This window comes from Podarcis gaigeae, assembly GCF_964106915.1.
Source record: "Podarcis gaigeae genome assembly, chromosome: 12".
NCBI classification, from domain to species: Eukaryota; Metazoa; Chordata; class Lepidosauria; order Squamata; family Lacertidae; genus Podarcis; species Podarcis gaigeae.
This window is the reverse complement of record NC_139688.1, coordinates 37,775,800-37,794,625: the sequence shown is the minus strand read 5'-3', so window position 1 is coordinate 37,794,625 and position 18,826 is coordinate 37,775,800. Positions and strand designations below refer to the sequence as shown.

General features: G+C 42.5%; 1 protein-coding gene across 7 annotated transcripts in view; it reads right to left on the bottom strand.

The window, feature by feature from the left end:
* Window positions 1–18,826, bottom strand: part of CREB5 (cAMP responsive element binding protein 5) — a 264,608-nt gene that overhangs the window by 211,103 nt on the left and 34,679 nt on the right. The window contains exon 1 of one of the 7 annotated variants that reach the window (XM_083705952.1): window positions 2,502–2,562. The exons of the other annotated variants lie outside the window; for them this stretch is intronic. The gene's annotated coding sequence lies outside the window, so the exon portion shown is untranslated. Of the gene's footprint in view, window positions 1–2,501; window positions 2,563–18,826 lie in introns of those variants that run through there. 7 annotated transcript variants of the gene reach the window in all.

Sequence of the window (18,826 nt, the reverse complement as noted above, 5' to 3'; positions counted from 1 at the left end):
CATACACACAAAATTTACGCTGCTGTTGTAGCCACAAGTTCAACTTGTACTCTCAGTTCCAAGATGAAGGTTGCGGAATGTCCCTCCAAGATGGAGGTTGCGGAATAAGTCCCTCCCATGTGACCTCCAAGGGATCATAGATTGTAGGATAAGGAGAGGGACAAGAATTCAAAGAATGGGAGTACCAAAACAACTTGTTATAGGCTTTCTTTTAGTAAATATAGGTATAAAAACAGAAAACAGTACTGAACCTTGAATGGAGAAAGTTGGATTTGGATTTGGAAGATGGACGTAAAACTTCACCAGGGTAAGTCCATGAGGGAAATTGGGATCTGTATCTAACATAATATTTGATCTCTGTTCTGTCCTTAAAAAAAAATCTGTTTCAATCTTCCAAATCCAATCATCACCTTTGGGATGCAAGAAGGGAATTTCCCCTAGTGTAGTTCATGGCATTCGTGAATTGAAAATTCCCATAGAGTGGAGAAATACAATTCATGGCTCAGAAGCCAGTTACATATCTCCAAACATTTGAGCTGAGAAAGTGGATAGACATTAATGGGGTGTGCCAGGGTCACAGGGCAGGCCTTTGGGGGAGAAGTCAAGGGAGCCACTCCACAGAATGAAGAGGAGGGTCCCCCAAAGTATCTACCTGCAAAACCCAGAGCCTAAAACTACCTTAAACTGTGCCATCTACATGTTGTAAGTTAGGACCTAGAGAGCCCAAAATATAAAAAAGACAAGAACAGGGATTGGAGTACTGTAAAAGCAAGAATGGGAAGTAGCAGGAGATATTGTGGAGTGGGGTGGGGAGAGAGAAGACTGGAGAAATATGAAAAGTGGTAAAGGAATATGACTCCCATGGCCATGCGATGATTTTAGTAAATGACTCTTATGTGCAGTGAAGGCTGGTCCAGTAGGCTGAATTGGGTGCTCCTCCACCAGCCTCAGCCTGTCCTCACCCACCTACCTCTTTACTTGCAACCAATTCAGTGGGTCATTAGGAGAACCTCACTGAGCTACAGTTTTCAGAATGGCTTAACAATTTATCCCTCTTCAGTGAAAACACTAGAAATAGTAGCTCTGTGAGGAGAATAGGTAAAGGTAAAGGGGACCCCTGATCGTTAGGTCCAGTCATGACCAACTCTGGGGTTGCAGCGCTCATCTCGCTTTATTGGCCGAGGGAGCTGGTGTAGAGCTTCCGGGTCATGTGGCCAGCATGACTAAGCCACTTCTGGAGAACCAGAGCAGTGCACGGAAATGCCGTTTACCTTCCCGCCGGAGCGGTACCTATTTATCGACTTGTACTTCATACGCTATCGAACTGCTAGGTGGGCAGGAGCTGGGACCAAACAACGGCAGCTCACCCCATCGCGGGGATTCGAACCGCCGACCTTCTGATCGGAAAGCCCTAGGCTCTGTGGTTTAGACCACAGCGCCACACACGTCCTGTGAGGAGGAAAGAGGTCTCCTAACAATTCTTAGCGCCCTACGCACACTGCAGCTCCCAGAACTTTCTGGGGGTGGAGCCACAAAAGTTTACAGTGGTATTAGGTAAAGGCAAAGGGACCCCTGACAATTAAGTCCAGTTGTGAACGACTCTGGGGTTACGGCGCTCATATCGCTTTAAAGGCCGAGGGAGCTGGCATTTGTCCACTTCTGCAGACAGTTTTTCCGGGTCATGTGGCCAACATAACTAAGCCACTTCTGGCGAAACCAGAGCAGTGCATGGATACGCCATTTACTGTGTGCTTTCAAACTGACAGGTTGGCAGGAGCTGGGACCAAACAATGGGAGCTCACCCCGTCGTGGGGATTCGAACCGCCGACCTTTCAATCAGCAAGCCCAAGTGGCACAGTGGTTTAACGCACAGCACCACCTGCATATTGCAGGCCTTTAAATGTACGGTGTGAATATGGATTCCATGGGTCAGTCAATCAGTCAGGACTGTTTGGGAACAATAGTTCTAGAAGGCTATGGAATGATGCTCCTAGTGTAATGCATTTGATGCCCACTGAAACATTTCTGAGATAAATAAATTTTTATGCATAAGTTGCCTTGAGTGCCATCTGGGGACAAGGTGGGTTATAAATAAATATATAATAATAAATAATAATAATAAATAATTTAAAAGTGTGCAAAGGCCAGGGAAGCCAATGCCTGCTCCAGTGAGAGCTCTTAGCAACATCTGGTAAATACACAACACTTGAGACGCTCTCTCGGATGCTTGCAGATGGGGTCCTGTCAAAGGGCTGCCCTCTCATTTTTATTCATGGGCTCATTGCATGTGGCGTTGTGACTTACAAGCAACAACTTTCGTTGCTGAACACCAAGCAACCGTTCCTGTTGTTGTTATTTGTCTACAGTTCATTAAGAGGTTTCCCTCCAAAAATAATATTGACGGAAGGTTTTTTAAAAAGAGAGAGAGAGACTGTACTGTAATTCCAGTATGCTAATTGCTTTAGTTTACAGTACACCAGGAGATAAAAGAATGGGCCTACCTTGAGCATAAATAAATAGCTGGCTTTCTGAAGAGAAAGAGGGGGAAACATGAAAGGCATCCTGGGGAAAACAACAACACAAGGCTGTTCAGCTGACTTTCATACCAAGAACAGATGTAAGGTTCTTTTTTCCCCTCTCAATGCAAACTTTGAAAAACATTTCCAGGCACCTTTTGCCTCCTGGTTCATCTTAAGATATTTCTGAAGTTCCTAAAACCAACAAGGAACATACAGCGATATATTGCAATGTGGGTATATCTATACCAGCTTTTAAACACAAGATCAGCCTAAATCTCTCAGCCTAAATGAGAATTCCTGGGGACAAATGAGAACTGATGGGGAATGCTGGTCATTTATAACTCACCAGGTAACCTTTGTTTGTTTATTCTTTTGCTCCTAATCAAACATAGTCATAAAAGGCCTCACCCTCCTAAAAAACAACAACTAATTACAGAATTTACAGTACTACCAAAAAAATCATTACAGGAAGCAGTATTTATATGATCCATTATATTTGGTAGGTTAGTACAGTATTATAAAATGTGGATCTAGACACCAGCAAGTGGATTTCTGCTCATAAAATGTGGCTTTCCAATCTGCTCCTTCCCACTATAGTTGCTCCCTTGCACCATCCCTTCTCCCACTGCTCCTGAGGATGAATGATTCTCTAGAAGGGTGAAGGGTGCGGCAGTTCCCTACCTACATGGCCCCAGGGCTGGTGTCAGAACATGGCATTTTCCAGCAGCTCTGGAAAGCTCAATGAAGACTGTCACTTACATTCTTCACAGTGCCCTGGACCAGTACTATAGTAGGGCTTGCACTGGAGCATTGGAAGAAATTTAAATCCCAAGTCATCTGGTGCTTAGAGTTCTAATGTTGCTGTCCACTGTCTGATAAGCCTCCAAATCAAGGCTCATGGTTTGTGTGTGTGTGTGTGTGTGTGTGTGTGTGAGAGAGAGAGAGAGAGAGAGAGAGAGAAAGAGAGAGACTGTTATAATCATAATAATTTATTATTTATACCCTGCTCATCTGACTGAGTTTTCCCAGCCACTCTGGGCAGCTCCCAACAAAATATTGAAAACACAATAAAACATCAGACATTTAAAAACTTCCCTAAACAAGGCTACCTTCTAAAAGTCAGGTAGTTGTTTATTTCCTTGACATCTGATGGGAGGACGTTCCATAGGGCAGACACCACTACCGAGAAGGCTCTCTGCCTGGTTCCCTGTCACCCCACTTCTTGCAGTGAGGGAACCACCAGAAGGCCCTCAGAACTGGACCTCAGTGTCCAGGCAGAACGATGGGGGTGGAGACGCTCCTTCAGGTATACTGAGTGCGGGGGGTCACCAGATGGCACTGTGCCAAACCTGATAATGAAACCTCCTGGACTGTACAACTCTATCCAAAGACCTTCCTCAACCATAATTCTCATTGCACATCCTTACATAGACCAAGTTTTTTGCATCTGAAAGGATCAGAAACATCTCCTAATCTTTACAACTTTAGGAGCTACGTCCATGAACTCAGAAATTCTGTGTACATGAAACCTGCCCTGTGACAGTCAGAATCTTGTTCTGATTGGATCCTTGTTCTACCTTTCCTCTTGGGAACTGCCCCATAAATATAACATGCTTTTGGAAATAGCTTATCTCTGACTTCTATGGCCAAGGACAAGAGTAGCTAGTGTGGTGTCTCCTGATGTTGTGGACTACTGCTCTCATCATCCCAGACATTGACCATGCTGACAAAGGCTGATGGGAGTTTATTCCAAAACATCTAGAGGTACACTGGTCCCCTTCAACCCAGGGAACTCTGACCTCTTTCACAAACAGAATCCAGGCTTAGTTCAGCAAAGGATGTTCTGTACATTGAAGTACTTCAGGATTTCTGCTAAGAAAGCACTTTGTGTTTTATTTTCTTTTAAAGGCAATGCTTCACTCCTCTCCCCTCTAGTAAATGTATCTTAATTAGAGTTATTGTAAGTGTCAGGCAGACACGGGTGGTGCTGTGGGTTAAACCACAGAGCCTAGGACTTGACGATCAGAAGGTCGGTGGTTCAAATCCCCATGACGGGGTGAGCTCCTGTTGCTCGGTCCCAGCTCCTGCCCACCTAGCAGTTCGAAAGCATGCCCCAAAAGTGCAAGTAGATAAATAGATACCGCTCCGGCAGGAAGGTAAAAGGTGTTTCCATGCGCTGCTCTGGTTTCAGTGTTCTGTTGTGCCAGAAGTGGCTTAGTCATGCTGGCCACATGACCCGGAAAAACTGTCTGCGGTGCGGACAAACGCCGGCTCCCTTGACCAATAAAGCGAGATGAGCGCCGCAACCCCAGAGTCGTCCACAATTGGACTTAACTGTCAGGGGTCCTTTGCCTTTACTAAGCTTCGCAACTTGTTTTCATCAGCATTAAAGCAAAATATGGCACATACTATCAGCTTAGAGATGCAAATTTAAGCAAATACAAAATGTGATCGGGTAGACAGATAGACGGATAACTGATATATGTTTTGCAGTGCTTTTCTTTTTAGAAAGAGAGGTACCAGAACTCACCATGAACTCACCCTTGTTCACTTTGAATGGCAATGGCACCCACCTGAAAGGTGCCGGAACTCTGGGCTTGGAAAAAAGCCCTGATATTCTGTCATATTAAACAGTTAAAATGTTCATAAATATTAATTTAAAAATGACTTGGTTCTGAAGGCACAAGGTAAGATGACCATGGACATTTCCTCTCAGATTGCTGTATAAACATACCACTACTAGTGGCTGGTAATGGGTCAAGTGGGTGTTGAAAGGTGTAGAACTGTTACATTTTTATGTCCTTTTAGTTTCACATCAAGTTGACCAAGGAATTACTTTTGTGTGAGAATTTCTCATTACTATCTTCATATGGTAGCTAAAAGAGGTGACTAGTTGCTTGGTATTTGGATAACTTTGGGGGTGGGGTGGCAGAGATAGAATATGACTAGACATATTCTATATTATTTGTGAAATAAAAAAATATTCAAATTATGTCTCACACTCTCTTTTTTGTGCCTTATTTTGTTTTCACATGTCTATCATTTTATATATATATATCATGGTTAGGGTTCTCAGAAGCTGGAAGTCACCTCACAAATCTAGAGCTGGTCCTGGGTAATCTTCTTAGTTTTTATGTCTCCAGACTGAGGAGACTTTCCTCAGAACCTGGCAAGCAAATAATGTCTCAGGGACCTGAGCTGCATGTCCTTCTGAGGTAGAGCATTTCATAGGTGCTTCATAAAGCAATGTAGCCCAAGGCTCAGTCTGAGGAAGATACTTCACAGGCCACACCCAAGGAAGACAACAATGAATGTGTTGTGCTGGTAACAAGAGGTGGGAGAAAATAAGGCACAAGCCAAAGGAGCAGGAATGTATCTTGGAAGGAACAGGAAGGGAGAAGAAAGGGAGGAAGGAGGCCAGAGAACCTTGTAATGTGGAGTGAGTTACTGCGGCACAGACTGGAAGATGCACGCATACAACACCACTTGTACTACCCCCAAAAACTGTAATTTTACTTTCAATCTAGATTGATTCCAGATCCTGCCCCCACCAAGGTATCTGTGGCTGGTCGATATACATTTGAAAACCCTCTAATAAATAATAATAATAATAATTTATTATTTATACCCCGCCCATCTGGCTGGGTTTCCCCAGCCACTCTGGGTGGCTTTCAACAGAATATTAAAATACAATAGTCTATTAAACATTAAAAGCTTCCGTAAACAGGGCTACCTTCAGATGTCTTGGTAGTTGGTCTGGTAGTTGTTTTTCTCTTTGGCATCTGGTGGGAGGGCGTTCCACAGGGTGGGTGCCACTACCGAGAAGGCCCTATGCCTTGTTCCCTGTAACTTGGATTCTCGCAGCGAGGGAATCACCAGAAGGCCCTCGGAGCTGGACCTCAGTGTCCCGGCAGAACAACCTTTAATAGGTTATCCATGCCTTTTGCTTCCTGCACGCACCCAAGGCAAATGAAGAAGAAAGAGGTGGTTGCAATCTTGGTATACACCCAAGAATAGCAGATAGAACCCCTATTGCTGGGACCACTTTCATCTGTTTGCAATGGACCCTCTGTAGGGTAATGCAGAATCAGTTGGCAACGAGCTTTTATTTTGGGAATAAGACCAGTTTCTCAATAGGGGGCAGAAAATAAAAATAAATGCAAAAATCTAGGTTGCATGTTGGACTACATGGGGCGGGGGGGGACCACGTACAGTGGTACCTCGGGTTACAGGCGCTTCAGGTTACAGACGCTTCAGGTTACAGACTCCGCTAACCCAGAAGTAGTACCTCGGGTTAAGAACTTTACCTCAGGGTGAGAACAGAAATCGTGTGGTGGCGGCACAGCAACAGCAGGAGGCCCCATTAGCTAAAGTGGTACCTCAGGTTAATAACAGTTCCAGGTTAAGAACGGACCTCCAGAATGAATTAAGTTCTTAACCCGAGGTACCACTGTACTCAGTCTCCACTGGTTTTAGAATAAAATCTTGTTTATACACAGCTGAAGGACTAAAAAAGCAAGAATGGTGAAGTCGCATGCACCATAGTGGGGAATGGGCAAAATCAGATATAAAGAAAGAAGAAAGCACCAAATGGGCTGGATCCAGGTGACCCTGGGCCATTTAAAACTAGCTTTATAATGTATGTTGGAGTGTTGGGCTTATGGAAGGGCTATAGCAGCGCAACAGATGCATGCTGGGTTGTATGCAATGAGGAGTAATAAAGAAATCAGCAGATTGTATCTTGGAAATGCAGCTCTGTGCCCTTGCAACCCTTCCTTTTCCTGTTGTGTTGGAGCACTACCAAACACTTAACCACTTCTCTGCACTGTGATGTACTGCATATGTAGTGACCTTTAGCCCATTCTGCACATTTAACAAATTTGCTAGCCAATTAACATAATGGCTTTCTGTACCCAAGGGCTCTCTGGAGATTATCAAAGGAGGAGGCCGAAGCTGAGCGTGAAATTTAGGGCACATCCAAGAGAAATGCAGCTAACTAGATTAAGAGACACCACTGTCTTTTCATTCCTCCAGAAGGAGAGTCCTGCTATTCGTTTCACAATGGAGTTGACGGCTGTTGCCATTAGCTGGCAGGATAAACACAGCATCCAAGCTCAGCTCCTCCAACTGAGCAAGACAGAGAGTAGGCTTCTAAGATTCTAGACGATAGTTTGAATTTCTCACTGGTAGAACAGGTAGCACAATGTAAATATATTGCAGAGCCTGGCAGGCCAACTCTGCCCGCTGTCAGATTCATGGAGCAGAGGTTCCTTTGGCAAGCGAAAGAAAAATGTGACAAGAGATCTCTGTTGGAATGGGAAGATTTGCCTCTACTTGCACATATAGGAACATTTCCGTTCCCCTACACACACACACACACACACACACACACACACACACACACTTCTGCCAAGAGCTTGATATGTGCCCGGGAGCTATGAAATAGCTCAAATTTGCTTTGGAGAAAAGATTGCTACACTATTGAATTACTTTTTTAAAGGAGCATTTTCAGTTTAAAGCCCATTTCTTGTATCAAGCAGTTTTATCAGAACAATGTGACTTTGGTTTGCGACTGTCATTAGGTGAAATTATTTACCCCTCTTGGAGAACATACATATTGTAAGCATAGGGCAGTGAAAATCAAGCACAACACACCTTCATTTATCAAAATAATTTGGTATGTAAATATCTGAATAATACAAAATTTAGGAAAACCAAGTTCTGTTTGCTCGTAGATATAGAAGTACAAAGCACAACTATTATTTGGGATATTTTCACGGCCAAAGAGCAGGTCAAGAAAGCTCTACCATAGCTCAGTATTAACCCCCTCCCAAACTTTTACATACATCCTAAACTACAGAAGTTTCATTTTTGTAAGGTAACACCCCCCCTCAAAAAAAAAAAAAAATCCACAGAGTTTACTAGCACCAGTTGTTATCATTGTGTCTAGGACCATGTTACACAAAAGCAAACAAACTGATTTTGCATTTAAAAATATTTCTAAAGAGGAGGGTGGGGTATCTTCTCTATGTTACCAGAGGTAACACTGGCAACTGTGTAAGGAATTTACTATAAATGAGGCCTAATGCTTTCAAAGGTTTACTCAGAGGATTAGTGGTTTGTTCTAGTTGTAATAATAAAAAGTGGTTAGATTATACTGCTCAGGTTTGGGGAAATTTTCTACAGGGATTGAGATCTAAGAACCTGTTAACACATGGGAATGTGGCCGAGTTGAAAATTTCATCATGTATTTCATTACTGGGTTTCGTTTTCTTAGTGGGTATCCCAGTTCTAAATCCCTTTTGCTGACAATGGTTTGTTAATGGAATAAATCAAATTTCCAGCACAGCATTCGGAGGTGGGCAGGTGTCAGAAAACACACAAGTTGTGTGGAAAGTCGATATCATTCCTCTCTCACCCCTTCAGAAAACTTGTTCCTCTAATACGAGAAAAGGTTTTAAACTTCATGCCGTGGTGTTTTTGTGTGTTTTAAAAACTTTGTGGCTTTAATACACTTACATGTGATTTTAAAGTTGTTTTATACAACTAAAATCCACTGTTAATTCTTAGTCAACTTTATCTTGAAGTGGGGGGGGGAAGCTTATTTAAAATAAACAGCCATTGAACTTGGTGCAAAGGATGTTGTGAAAAGCCTGACCATGTCACTGTGAACCTTCGTATTATATACAGTATGTATATATATTTTCAAAATGAATTAAAATTAAGAAAAACGCTGACAGCGAGGGTCCCTTAAGGAGTATCGGCATCACAAGTTTCAAACAAAAGAAAAATAAAACAAAAACAAGACAGCCTTTGGTTTTAAGTGGCTTGTTTATCGTCCTTGGCATGACTGATTGGGAAGTGGTATTCAGGGAAGGACCCCAATGGCAGCGCAAACCTATTCATCCTAAAAAAAATGTATCTTCCATGAAAATGTACAGTGAGAAGGCGGGAAATGCAATCGAAAAGCCATGTAACAAATACAGAGGGAATTTAATAAAACCACCCCACTTAGGGCTAACCCACCTAGGAGACCTCTCTTTTACATTTCTCGAGCTTTCACATTATTTGGGCATGCAAGCATAGGAGCCAACTCCTAGGGGCCATAGGGGGTTTGGCCCCCACAATAAAATATTTGAAGGGGCTGGGGCCCCACAAAATTTATGGCCATTTCTATTCAAATAGTGTGTGTACACTGCATCATGTGATCAATTATGTGGGGTGGGCCCTGCATAATATTTTACCTGGGCCACCACAATATTTTATTCAGGTTGGCACCCGTGCAGGCAGGTAATATTAGTTGTGTGTCCAGTAGAAACTTGACGCGTAGATAAATATTTTCAGTGGCTGACAAAGAGCTGTGGAACTCCTTGCTCTGGAGAACGATAGCTCCTTTTGAAAATAAATGCTCAAACATGCTGCTTTCACGTTTCACTTTTTTCATGGAGAGATGCAAGACATTTTTCCACATTGGGGGCAGAGTACCTAATCCTCCTCTTCCAAAGCTCCACATTGTCTGATATAACACCTGTGAAAGTAGCAAGTTTGGGTAGGATTGTCACCTTATATTTCTGCCACTGAGGAGATGTGGCCCTCTCAATCTTTAGCTCTGTACACAGATGCATTGCAGAGCAATCCTAAGTGAAGTTGCTGAGAATGGTATAGTTCTCTGCCACATCTCAAGTCCTGCTGGCTTGTTACTGTTAGAATTCCTGCTCCGTGATTGCAGTCATGGGATTTTTGTCTGTCACATGACAGTATTTGTTTTGACTCTACAAAGTGGGAAGTGACGGGATGTTTGTGTTACTGTGTTCCATGAAGTGGGACTATTGTCCTTTGTTCTTTTTCTCTTTGCTGTCTGATGCTAGAGAGAGAGGGAGCCATGCTGCAGTGCTCCATGTGTGTTTATATGTACATAAAGTAGATTAGCCAAAATGCTGAGTTGCTGAGGTCTGTTACGCAAGCTGTGAAGACTCTGCGGATCCCTAAGTGTGCCAATGTCTGATGGCATCGGTCGTTGTGATGTTCGGGCTGAAGAAAGCTTTTGAAGCTCCCGAACGATTGACCAGGAGGGAGGGAACATGCCAGCTGGGCATGTGTCTCTGCCATGCTCCTACTCGAGAGTAGGACGAGCTCCTGACAGTTAGTGGCCAGGGAGGAATGTGGAGAAACTTTATTTTTCACCTTTGCAGTTCCTGCTCCCAGTTGGCACAACTGAGAGGCTCAAAGAATCTGAACTGCTTTAGATTCAGCAGGTACAGGAGTCCTGCTCTGAAATCCCTTCCCCATTTCAGGATTTTTCACATGCTACTGCCAGCAAAAGAGCCACTAGTTTCCCACATGCCTGGACACAGCTCTTCCCCAGCAGCACATTTTCAGTGGAGAGTTACTTGTGCAAACCATCCTAACCCCCTGAAGGCACCAGAGACAGTGCGAGAACTTCATGGCTGAGCAAGCATCTGACTTTGAGCACATCTCAATCACCAAAGAAGGAAACATATCGTGCACACACAAAAAGGGCACAGATCTACATAGGGTATTTTGGGGGTGTATAAATGCAAATTAGGAAATCATGATTTAAACAGAAATAAACTGAATCCCACCTGGCCAGTCTGCTGACCAGGTACTAATTGTTTATGGACAATTCCAGGGTTCCCAATCTTCCTTTGTATGGTTTGTTATCTTTGAGGAGATTTCACCCCTCCCATATCCAAGAATCTCCTGATGAGTCTGCTGATTCTCCAGAGAGGAGGGGCAGTGTTCTGCTCTCTACTTATTCTGCTCCAGCACCACATCAAAGAGTGAGTGAGTGAGTGAGTGAGTGAGTGAGTGAGTCAGTCAGTCAGTCAGTCAGTCAGTCAGTCAGTCAGTGTGTCGGAGAGAGAGAAACTGAGTGTTAGAGATTGTGTGTATAGATAAGGTTGCTGCTAAAGAGCAGCTGCAGACACTCGGTGCAGTTTAGCATTCATTTATGCTTAGAACTCATTTAGCTCTGTATATAGTTGTATAATAGTTGTAGATAGAATAAAGAAGATATTTGCTTTCGTAGATTTTCACGGGTACAGGAATGCAGGTTTTGGTGTCCTCGGGTGTCTTCCCGTGTAAAAGTTGGGGTGTCTAGGCGACGTTTCGACGAGGTCTCACTCGTCATCTTCAGGCTGGTGCTTTCGGCTTCTTGTTACTCTCCGAGTCGTTTATACTCTGCTATACTCTGCTATACTCTGCTATACTATGCTGTGCGACGACTGTCTTCTTGTTGGAGTGAATCCGGTGCTCACAACTCTAAGCTGTGAGTCCACAGCACTTTGACCTGTTCCTGTGCAGAAGGTGGTCTCTGGAAGTGCTACGCAGCTCGCCTAGCCCAGTCGGGGCTGAAGTGTGTGAGTCCAGTTGGTGGCACTGGCTCAAGGGCGATGCTGACAATCTTTACAATAGACTTGGACCACACAACCCTTCAAACAGAGGACTCCATGAAACACAAAGACTGCATTTGTGAGTCTTGTAATGCCTACTCCCTTGTAAAATGTTCTGAGCTGCCTTAAAAATGGTTTACTATAGAAAGGTGGCAAGCAAACAATGGCATTGATGATGATGACAATGATACATGACTTACCTTCTTAGAGGTCCAATACTGGTCCAATACTGTCCACTAAACTACGTATATCGAGTTGACAGACACTTGCATATTCATCCCTTGACTATAATGGCAAAAAATGGCTTCCATGTGCATCTGAGCCATCACTAACAGGAGTTCCATATGACATAACGTCACTTCCAATTCAATGCCCCTCAGCAGATTCAGTTCACACATTCAGCTGTCGAACGTCAAGTAATCAAGTGATGTCCCTGCATGTGTGACTTGGCCAAAAGTCTCTGAAATATTTTCCTTTTACATATAAATGTCCTTAAGTACAACTAGTACGTTATTGGCATTAGTGCACCCCCCTTTTCCTCGTATGTTCTGCTTTCCCTTTTCAATGTAATTATTCTAACAGTATTAGCATCACTCCTAGGCACCATCGGAGGGGGACAAACCTGAAAGACCTACATTGGCTCCCAGTACGTTTCTGAGCACAGTTCAAAGTGTTGGTGCTGACCTTTAAAGCCCTAAACGGCCTCAGCCCAGTATACCTGAAGGAGTGTCTCCACCCCCATTGTTTTCTGAGGTCCAGCACCGAGGGCCTTCTGGCGGTTCCCTCCCTGTGATAAGTGAGGTTAAAGGGAACCAGGCAGAGGGCCTTCTCGGTAGTGGCGCCCGTCCTCCCATCAGATGTCAAGGAAATAAACAACTACAGTGGTACCTCGGGTTAAGTACTTAATTCATTCTGGAGGTCCGTACTTAACCTGAAACTGTTCTTTAACCTGAAGCACCACTTTAGCTAATGGGGCCTCCCACTGCCGCTGCGCCACCAGAGCACGATTTCTGTTCTCATCCTGAAGCAAAGTTCTTAACCCAAGGTACTATTTCTGGGTTAGCAGAGTCTGTAACCTGAAGCGTATGTAACCTGAAGCATATGTAACCCGAGGTACCACACTGTATCTGACTTTTAGAAGACATCTGAAGGCAACCCTCTTTAGGGAAGTTTTTAATGTTTGATGTTTATTGTCTTTTTAATATTCTGTTGGGAGCTGCCCAGAGTGGCTTGGGAGACCCAGCCAGATGAGCGGGGTATAAATAAAATAATGATAATGATAATGATAATGATAATAGCCTCCCCGAAATATTTTCAAGGAGGGGGGCAGGTTCCCTCAAAATTCCACAGCTGTTGTGCATGCACGCTGCAGGGTGTGCTTGCATCAGACATGCAAGTCACAGATTGTGCACATGACACATCAGCCTGCCCTGTGGTGTAAGAGAGTAACGTCAGCATGCCACGTGGCCCCCGGCCCCCTCAGTCATGGGAGCAAGGCATGGCATCGCTTCTACAATTCTTCCTCCAATGCAATTACCAGTGTTTTTTTAAAAGCAAAAAAATAAAAGTGCCGGTACTCACCACGAAGTTGTTACAGTAACTGCCATACTTTTAACATTAAAAAAAAGAAGAAGTATCGTTATTGGATACCCTTGAGAATCCCCAGAAAAATAGCACTGGTGATTACTATACCATTCACATCTGAAAAATGGAAATTAGCATTTAGACAGCAAGAAATAATAACGGAATTAAAACAGATCATATGCCTGGCAGTTATGATTTGGAAAGCTAACTTCAAAATATGTCATTTCTTGTAATGCACACATCCCAGCCCAAAAATACCTAGAATTTCAAACAAGACATCCTTAGGAATGCTGAACTTGATTCAAGACGGGGAAGCACCTGTACACAATTTGTGAATGATCTCACTCCGACATGGCTCTCAGTGATGGTAATTCAAGCTATACCATGGGGTCATGGACAAATCAGCTGTGGAAGTATTCCAGATTTCCTGGCTTTGAACTCCTTCCACTATATTCAACACAACTTACCAGAAAAACACAGTAAAATGAGATAATATAACAGTTGGAAGGTATGCCTTTATGCTTTAGGCAGCTCTTGTCCATCGCTGAGTTTTTGGGTTAACCTGCTACAAAAGAGATCGTGGTTTAATCGCCATGCTTTGTTTTCCTAGATCCCTGGAGAATACCTAGTGACTGGATTTCCCCTTGCTTGGAGCGAGTGCTTAAATAGATTTCAAATATGACACCTCTCTGACAGTCACACTCACGGCCCTGAAAACATTGCCTAATCTTTAATATATGGTGACATGCTCTGCATGTCCTTAGTAGTGAAGGAAATTCCCTTTGCATACGCTCAGAGGCCCCTATATTCTTTCCTATATCTTTGAGCGTTAGAGGGCATTGGAAAATAGGAGACAGAACCAAACCAATGCCATTTTCAGCATATGCAAAGTGTACCACTCAATACTGTGCTACCTTGTTGCCTAGCCTTATTCAGCCAAAACCTCCCCACTCCAATACGCGTGTAGCGGTGTGTGCATTCATGGGTGTGTGCATGTATGATTTGCTTCCGAGTAAACACTGCTAGACACGGGTGGCAGGATGCGGGTGGCACTGTGGGTTAAACCACAGAGCCTAGGACTTGCTAATCAGAAGGTCAGTGGTTCGAATCCCGGCGACGGGGTGAGCTCCCGTTGCTTGGTCCCTGCTCCTGCCAACCTAGCAGTTCGAAAGAATGTCAAAGTGCAAGTATATAAATAGGTACCGCTCCGGCGGGAAGGTAAATGGCATTTCCGTGCGCTGCTCTGGTTCGCCAGAAGCGGCTTAGTCATGCTGGCCACATGACCCGGAAGCTGTACGCCGGCTCCCTCGGCCAATAAAGCGAGATGAGCGCCAGAACCCTAGAGTTGTCCACGACTGTACCTAATGGTCAGGGGTCCCTTTACCTTTACCTTTTAAGCATTGCTAGAACTGGGGTGAAGAATAATATACAGTAATCGTAATAAATCTCTCCAGCAGGCATAAAAAAAATTTGTGCAACTTAGACAATATTTTCTTCTTTAGATAAAAAAAATGAAAAGCAACATTACTGGGTAATATCCAACTAAGTTAGGGTTGCGTGGAATTTCCCAAACATAGCTGGTATTCAGTCTTCGTAAACAGCGTCCGGGCAGAAATCGCTGAAATTTACCAGCAGTTCAAAAAAGCTCAACAACTTTGCCAAGAAAATGCGGCGACTCTAATTAAGTCATACTCAAAGTAGGCTTCAGTAACTTTAGTCAGTTAAAACAAAAAAAATTCCTTCCAGTAGCACCTTAAAGACCAACTAAGTTAGTTCTTGGTATGAGCTTTCGTGTGCATGCACACTTCTTCAGATACACAGTCAGTTAATTTCAGGGAGTCTGTTCTCAGTATGACTGAGGTTGAGTACACACCGATTACAGACATTTGAAGCACATTTTCTCCCTCAAAGAATTCTGGGCACTGTAGTATGTTAAGGATTTCCGAGAATTGTAACACTGTGAGGGGAAAACTACAGAATTCTTTGAGGGAGAAAATGTGTTTTGAGCGTGCTTTAAAGGTATGGTGTATACATAGCCTTATAGCTGGATATCACACACTATTTCATTTGTTCTCTGGAATCAACATGGCATCAACTGTCTACACATGAAATAATTATATTAGCAAAGCAACTAACAGACGGGAACAAATAGCAACCCTCAAGTACCATTTAACAAATTGCTCCAAATCAAAACATCACCTACAGAATGTGTTACAATGCAATTAATTGGTAAAATGCTGACAATTTTTTTTTACTTGCTGTAAACAATTTAAACATCTGCTAAGCTTTCAAAGAGCACAAAAGCTATACTTAAATGAATCAATGCCATCAATTTAAGACTCGGCAGCGATAGTCAGCAAAATTTGTGGAACAGCTTTCAAAGATATGTATGAATTATTTACAAGCCTAGCAGCGTGAGCCCTGGACTTGTTTACTTGGAAGTAAGGTCCACTTAATTCTACAGGGCTTACTTTATTGTAAGTATGTCTAGAATTTCAGAGGAAATGGTATGATGCACAACGTTTACTTTTTGGGAAGTAAATGCCACTGAAATAATGGAATTTACTTTCAAGTAAATATGTTTTAAGATTGGATTGCACATTTAACACCTGCCAACAGTGTTGTGAGGATCCTGGACCTTGTAAAATTCATTATTATTATTATTTATTAAATTTGTATACTGCCCTTCATCTGTAGATCTCAGGGCAGTTCACATGAAATCAGTATCCTGGAAAATAGTAATTGGTGCTTACATTGTTTTCCTATTATTATTATTATTATTATTATTATTATTATTATTATTATTATTAGAAAGTGATTAGTATAGTGTTTAGAGACAGAATATTACTACTAGTAGTAGTACTAAGAGCATTTAATTGTAATAACGTGATATTAATTATAAGCAGTGCTTTTTTCTAAAAACAAATGTTTAGGGGTACTCTTATTTTGACTCAAGAAAATCACCACTTTATAGTTCAAATCGGGGGAAATAAATAAAGTAAATGGACAAAAATAGAGGTTCACAAAAAGTTTAGTGGTATGCATATCCCTGCGTCCCCCCAGAAAAATAACACTGATTATAAGAACCTTGTAAGATTGTAAGAACTAATATTCATTGATAGTCAGAACCTAAGAAGACTTTTGCAGGGTCAAACCAAACACCAACCTAATCCAGGATCTGTGGTCCACAGTGATCAACAAGGTGCCTACAAGAGGAACACATGATCTCAGTTGCCCTCTCCTACTCTGATTCCCCAATGACTGGTATTCAGTGGTTCCGTATGGGGTATATTGCCATTATTACCATTAGCCATTCATATCTTTATCCTTCATGGTTTTGACAAACCCTAAGAGCTTTGGAAATTTTTTTTTTTTTATGCTGTACAATCAATGAAACACAATGGCTTTGCCCATAGGTTATTATAACAATCTAACGAAACATTATGTACACACAGAACTGGAGGAAAGTGCCGGATTGAACTGAAAGAAGGTGCCTTTTTACTCTCGGAAAAAAGCATCTTTGGGTCCGTGCGTTTCCTTTGTACCCACCCCACAGCTTCCAGCTCTTGTAACCTAGATCACACTAAGCATTCTCAACGCAATAATATGCCCACATGCTAAATTGTGTGGAGGGGTGTAAGTGTGAAGGGGCAGTAAGAACACCTTGCTTCATGATCCTGTCAACTGAATGTGATATATGAGGGCATGAAAATATTAATAAGTTCTTCTTGGTGGGTTTTAAAGTTCAGGATAGACAAGGCAGTAACTAACATTATCAGGATACAAAATGCGTAAGGCTTTGTTGGTTGTTATCTAAAGGTCTGACTCCATACTGTTTCTCCCAACAATTCTACCACATGCAAAATATAATTGAAGCAACTGGCAACATTTCCGGAATTTAAACCGGGGGGAAATGCCTCAAAATGTTTGACTAGTTCTGCTAGGAGTATTTAAAAAAACAACAACTATGAAGCAGTCTGACTATTCAAAAAGAGTTTTCAAAATTGGATTACGTTTTTGAATGGGCATTTAAACTCAAATCCTCCTTTGCCTGGGTGAGGGGCAGTAGAGTGATCTATTTTAAAAGGTTTCGGTTACAGAAAGCTGCAGGGGTCATTTCTTCAACTCAGATGTCAAAGCTCTATAGGAGATAAGCAACAGAATCTGGTTCATTCCGACTTTTCCCTCCGAGAGATAGATTTCACTGCTATGCAGGCCCAGGGACTTAAGAGAAGCACAGGGTGACAGCAGCCTCTAATGGCAAATGTGTGCACAGAAATATTGTGACTTTAAATACAATGACACAGTTAACGCCGCAAAAAAAAAAAAAAATCCCTTTTGGAATCTGAATGAAGCTCGTTTGTGCTGACTAAAGAAATGTCTCTGCCCACCCCCACCCCCCAAATTTAATTTAAGGACTTTTTGAAGTTTGGTTCCAATTCCCTGCTAAATATTGTCAAGTTGATGATACTTTACAGGCAAAGACTCCAACTCTTCAAATCCCAAAGCAATTATGCTATGAGAAGAAGAAAGAGCTGATAAAAGTGTTCCCTGGGAAGTTGAGCTCTGTTAGGTTTCCCCGAGCTTTCAAACAAACTCGTTAGTGTAAACAGAAAGACAATCCGGTTTGTGTGAAAGTGGAGCAGAAGATCTTTAGAAAGATGTCAAAAATGCAAAGAAAGGGACACGTATAAATTGCAATCAGTCTTGAGAAGACTGTACCCACAAAGATGACAAGTGAGGATTTGGGGGCTTATAAAATCTGAAGAATGCACATACCATATTTTTCCATCTATAAGACGCTCCCATGTATTTTGGGGGACTCAGATTTAAGAAAATGGGAGGAGATGGCCCAGAGTATAAGACGCCCCCTAATTTTTGACATTATTTTTTAGGGGGGGAAACCTAGTCTTATACACAGAAAAATACAGTAATTAATTCTGCACTGCTCGGGTATAAAAAGGAGACAGACATTTGTGAATGGCAGCTAACAGATTAGGAAGTTATATTTCAGACACAGTTTGCATTAGCCAATGTGACAGAGTCTATAACAGGGAGAAGGGAAATTAACTCATAAGAGTATTAATTATGTTAGCACTGGAATTTGACTCATTAATATAAAAGAGTTTTTAGAGTTGCTCAATGTACACAAATCTAATGAAGAAGAAAAATCTAATTCAGAAAGAAACAATGGATTGTATCAAACACAGCACCAGCAGTTTTTTTGGTCATATAACAGGGCTTTCCTCTTTTCTCCTTGCCCCAAGTGCCCCCCAAATCTTCTCCAGAGGGTTCCTCAACCTTCTGGAG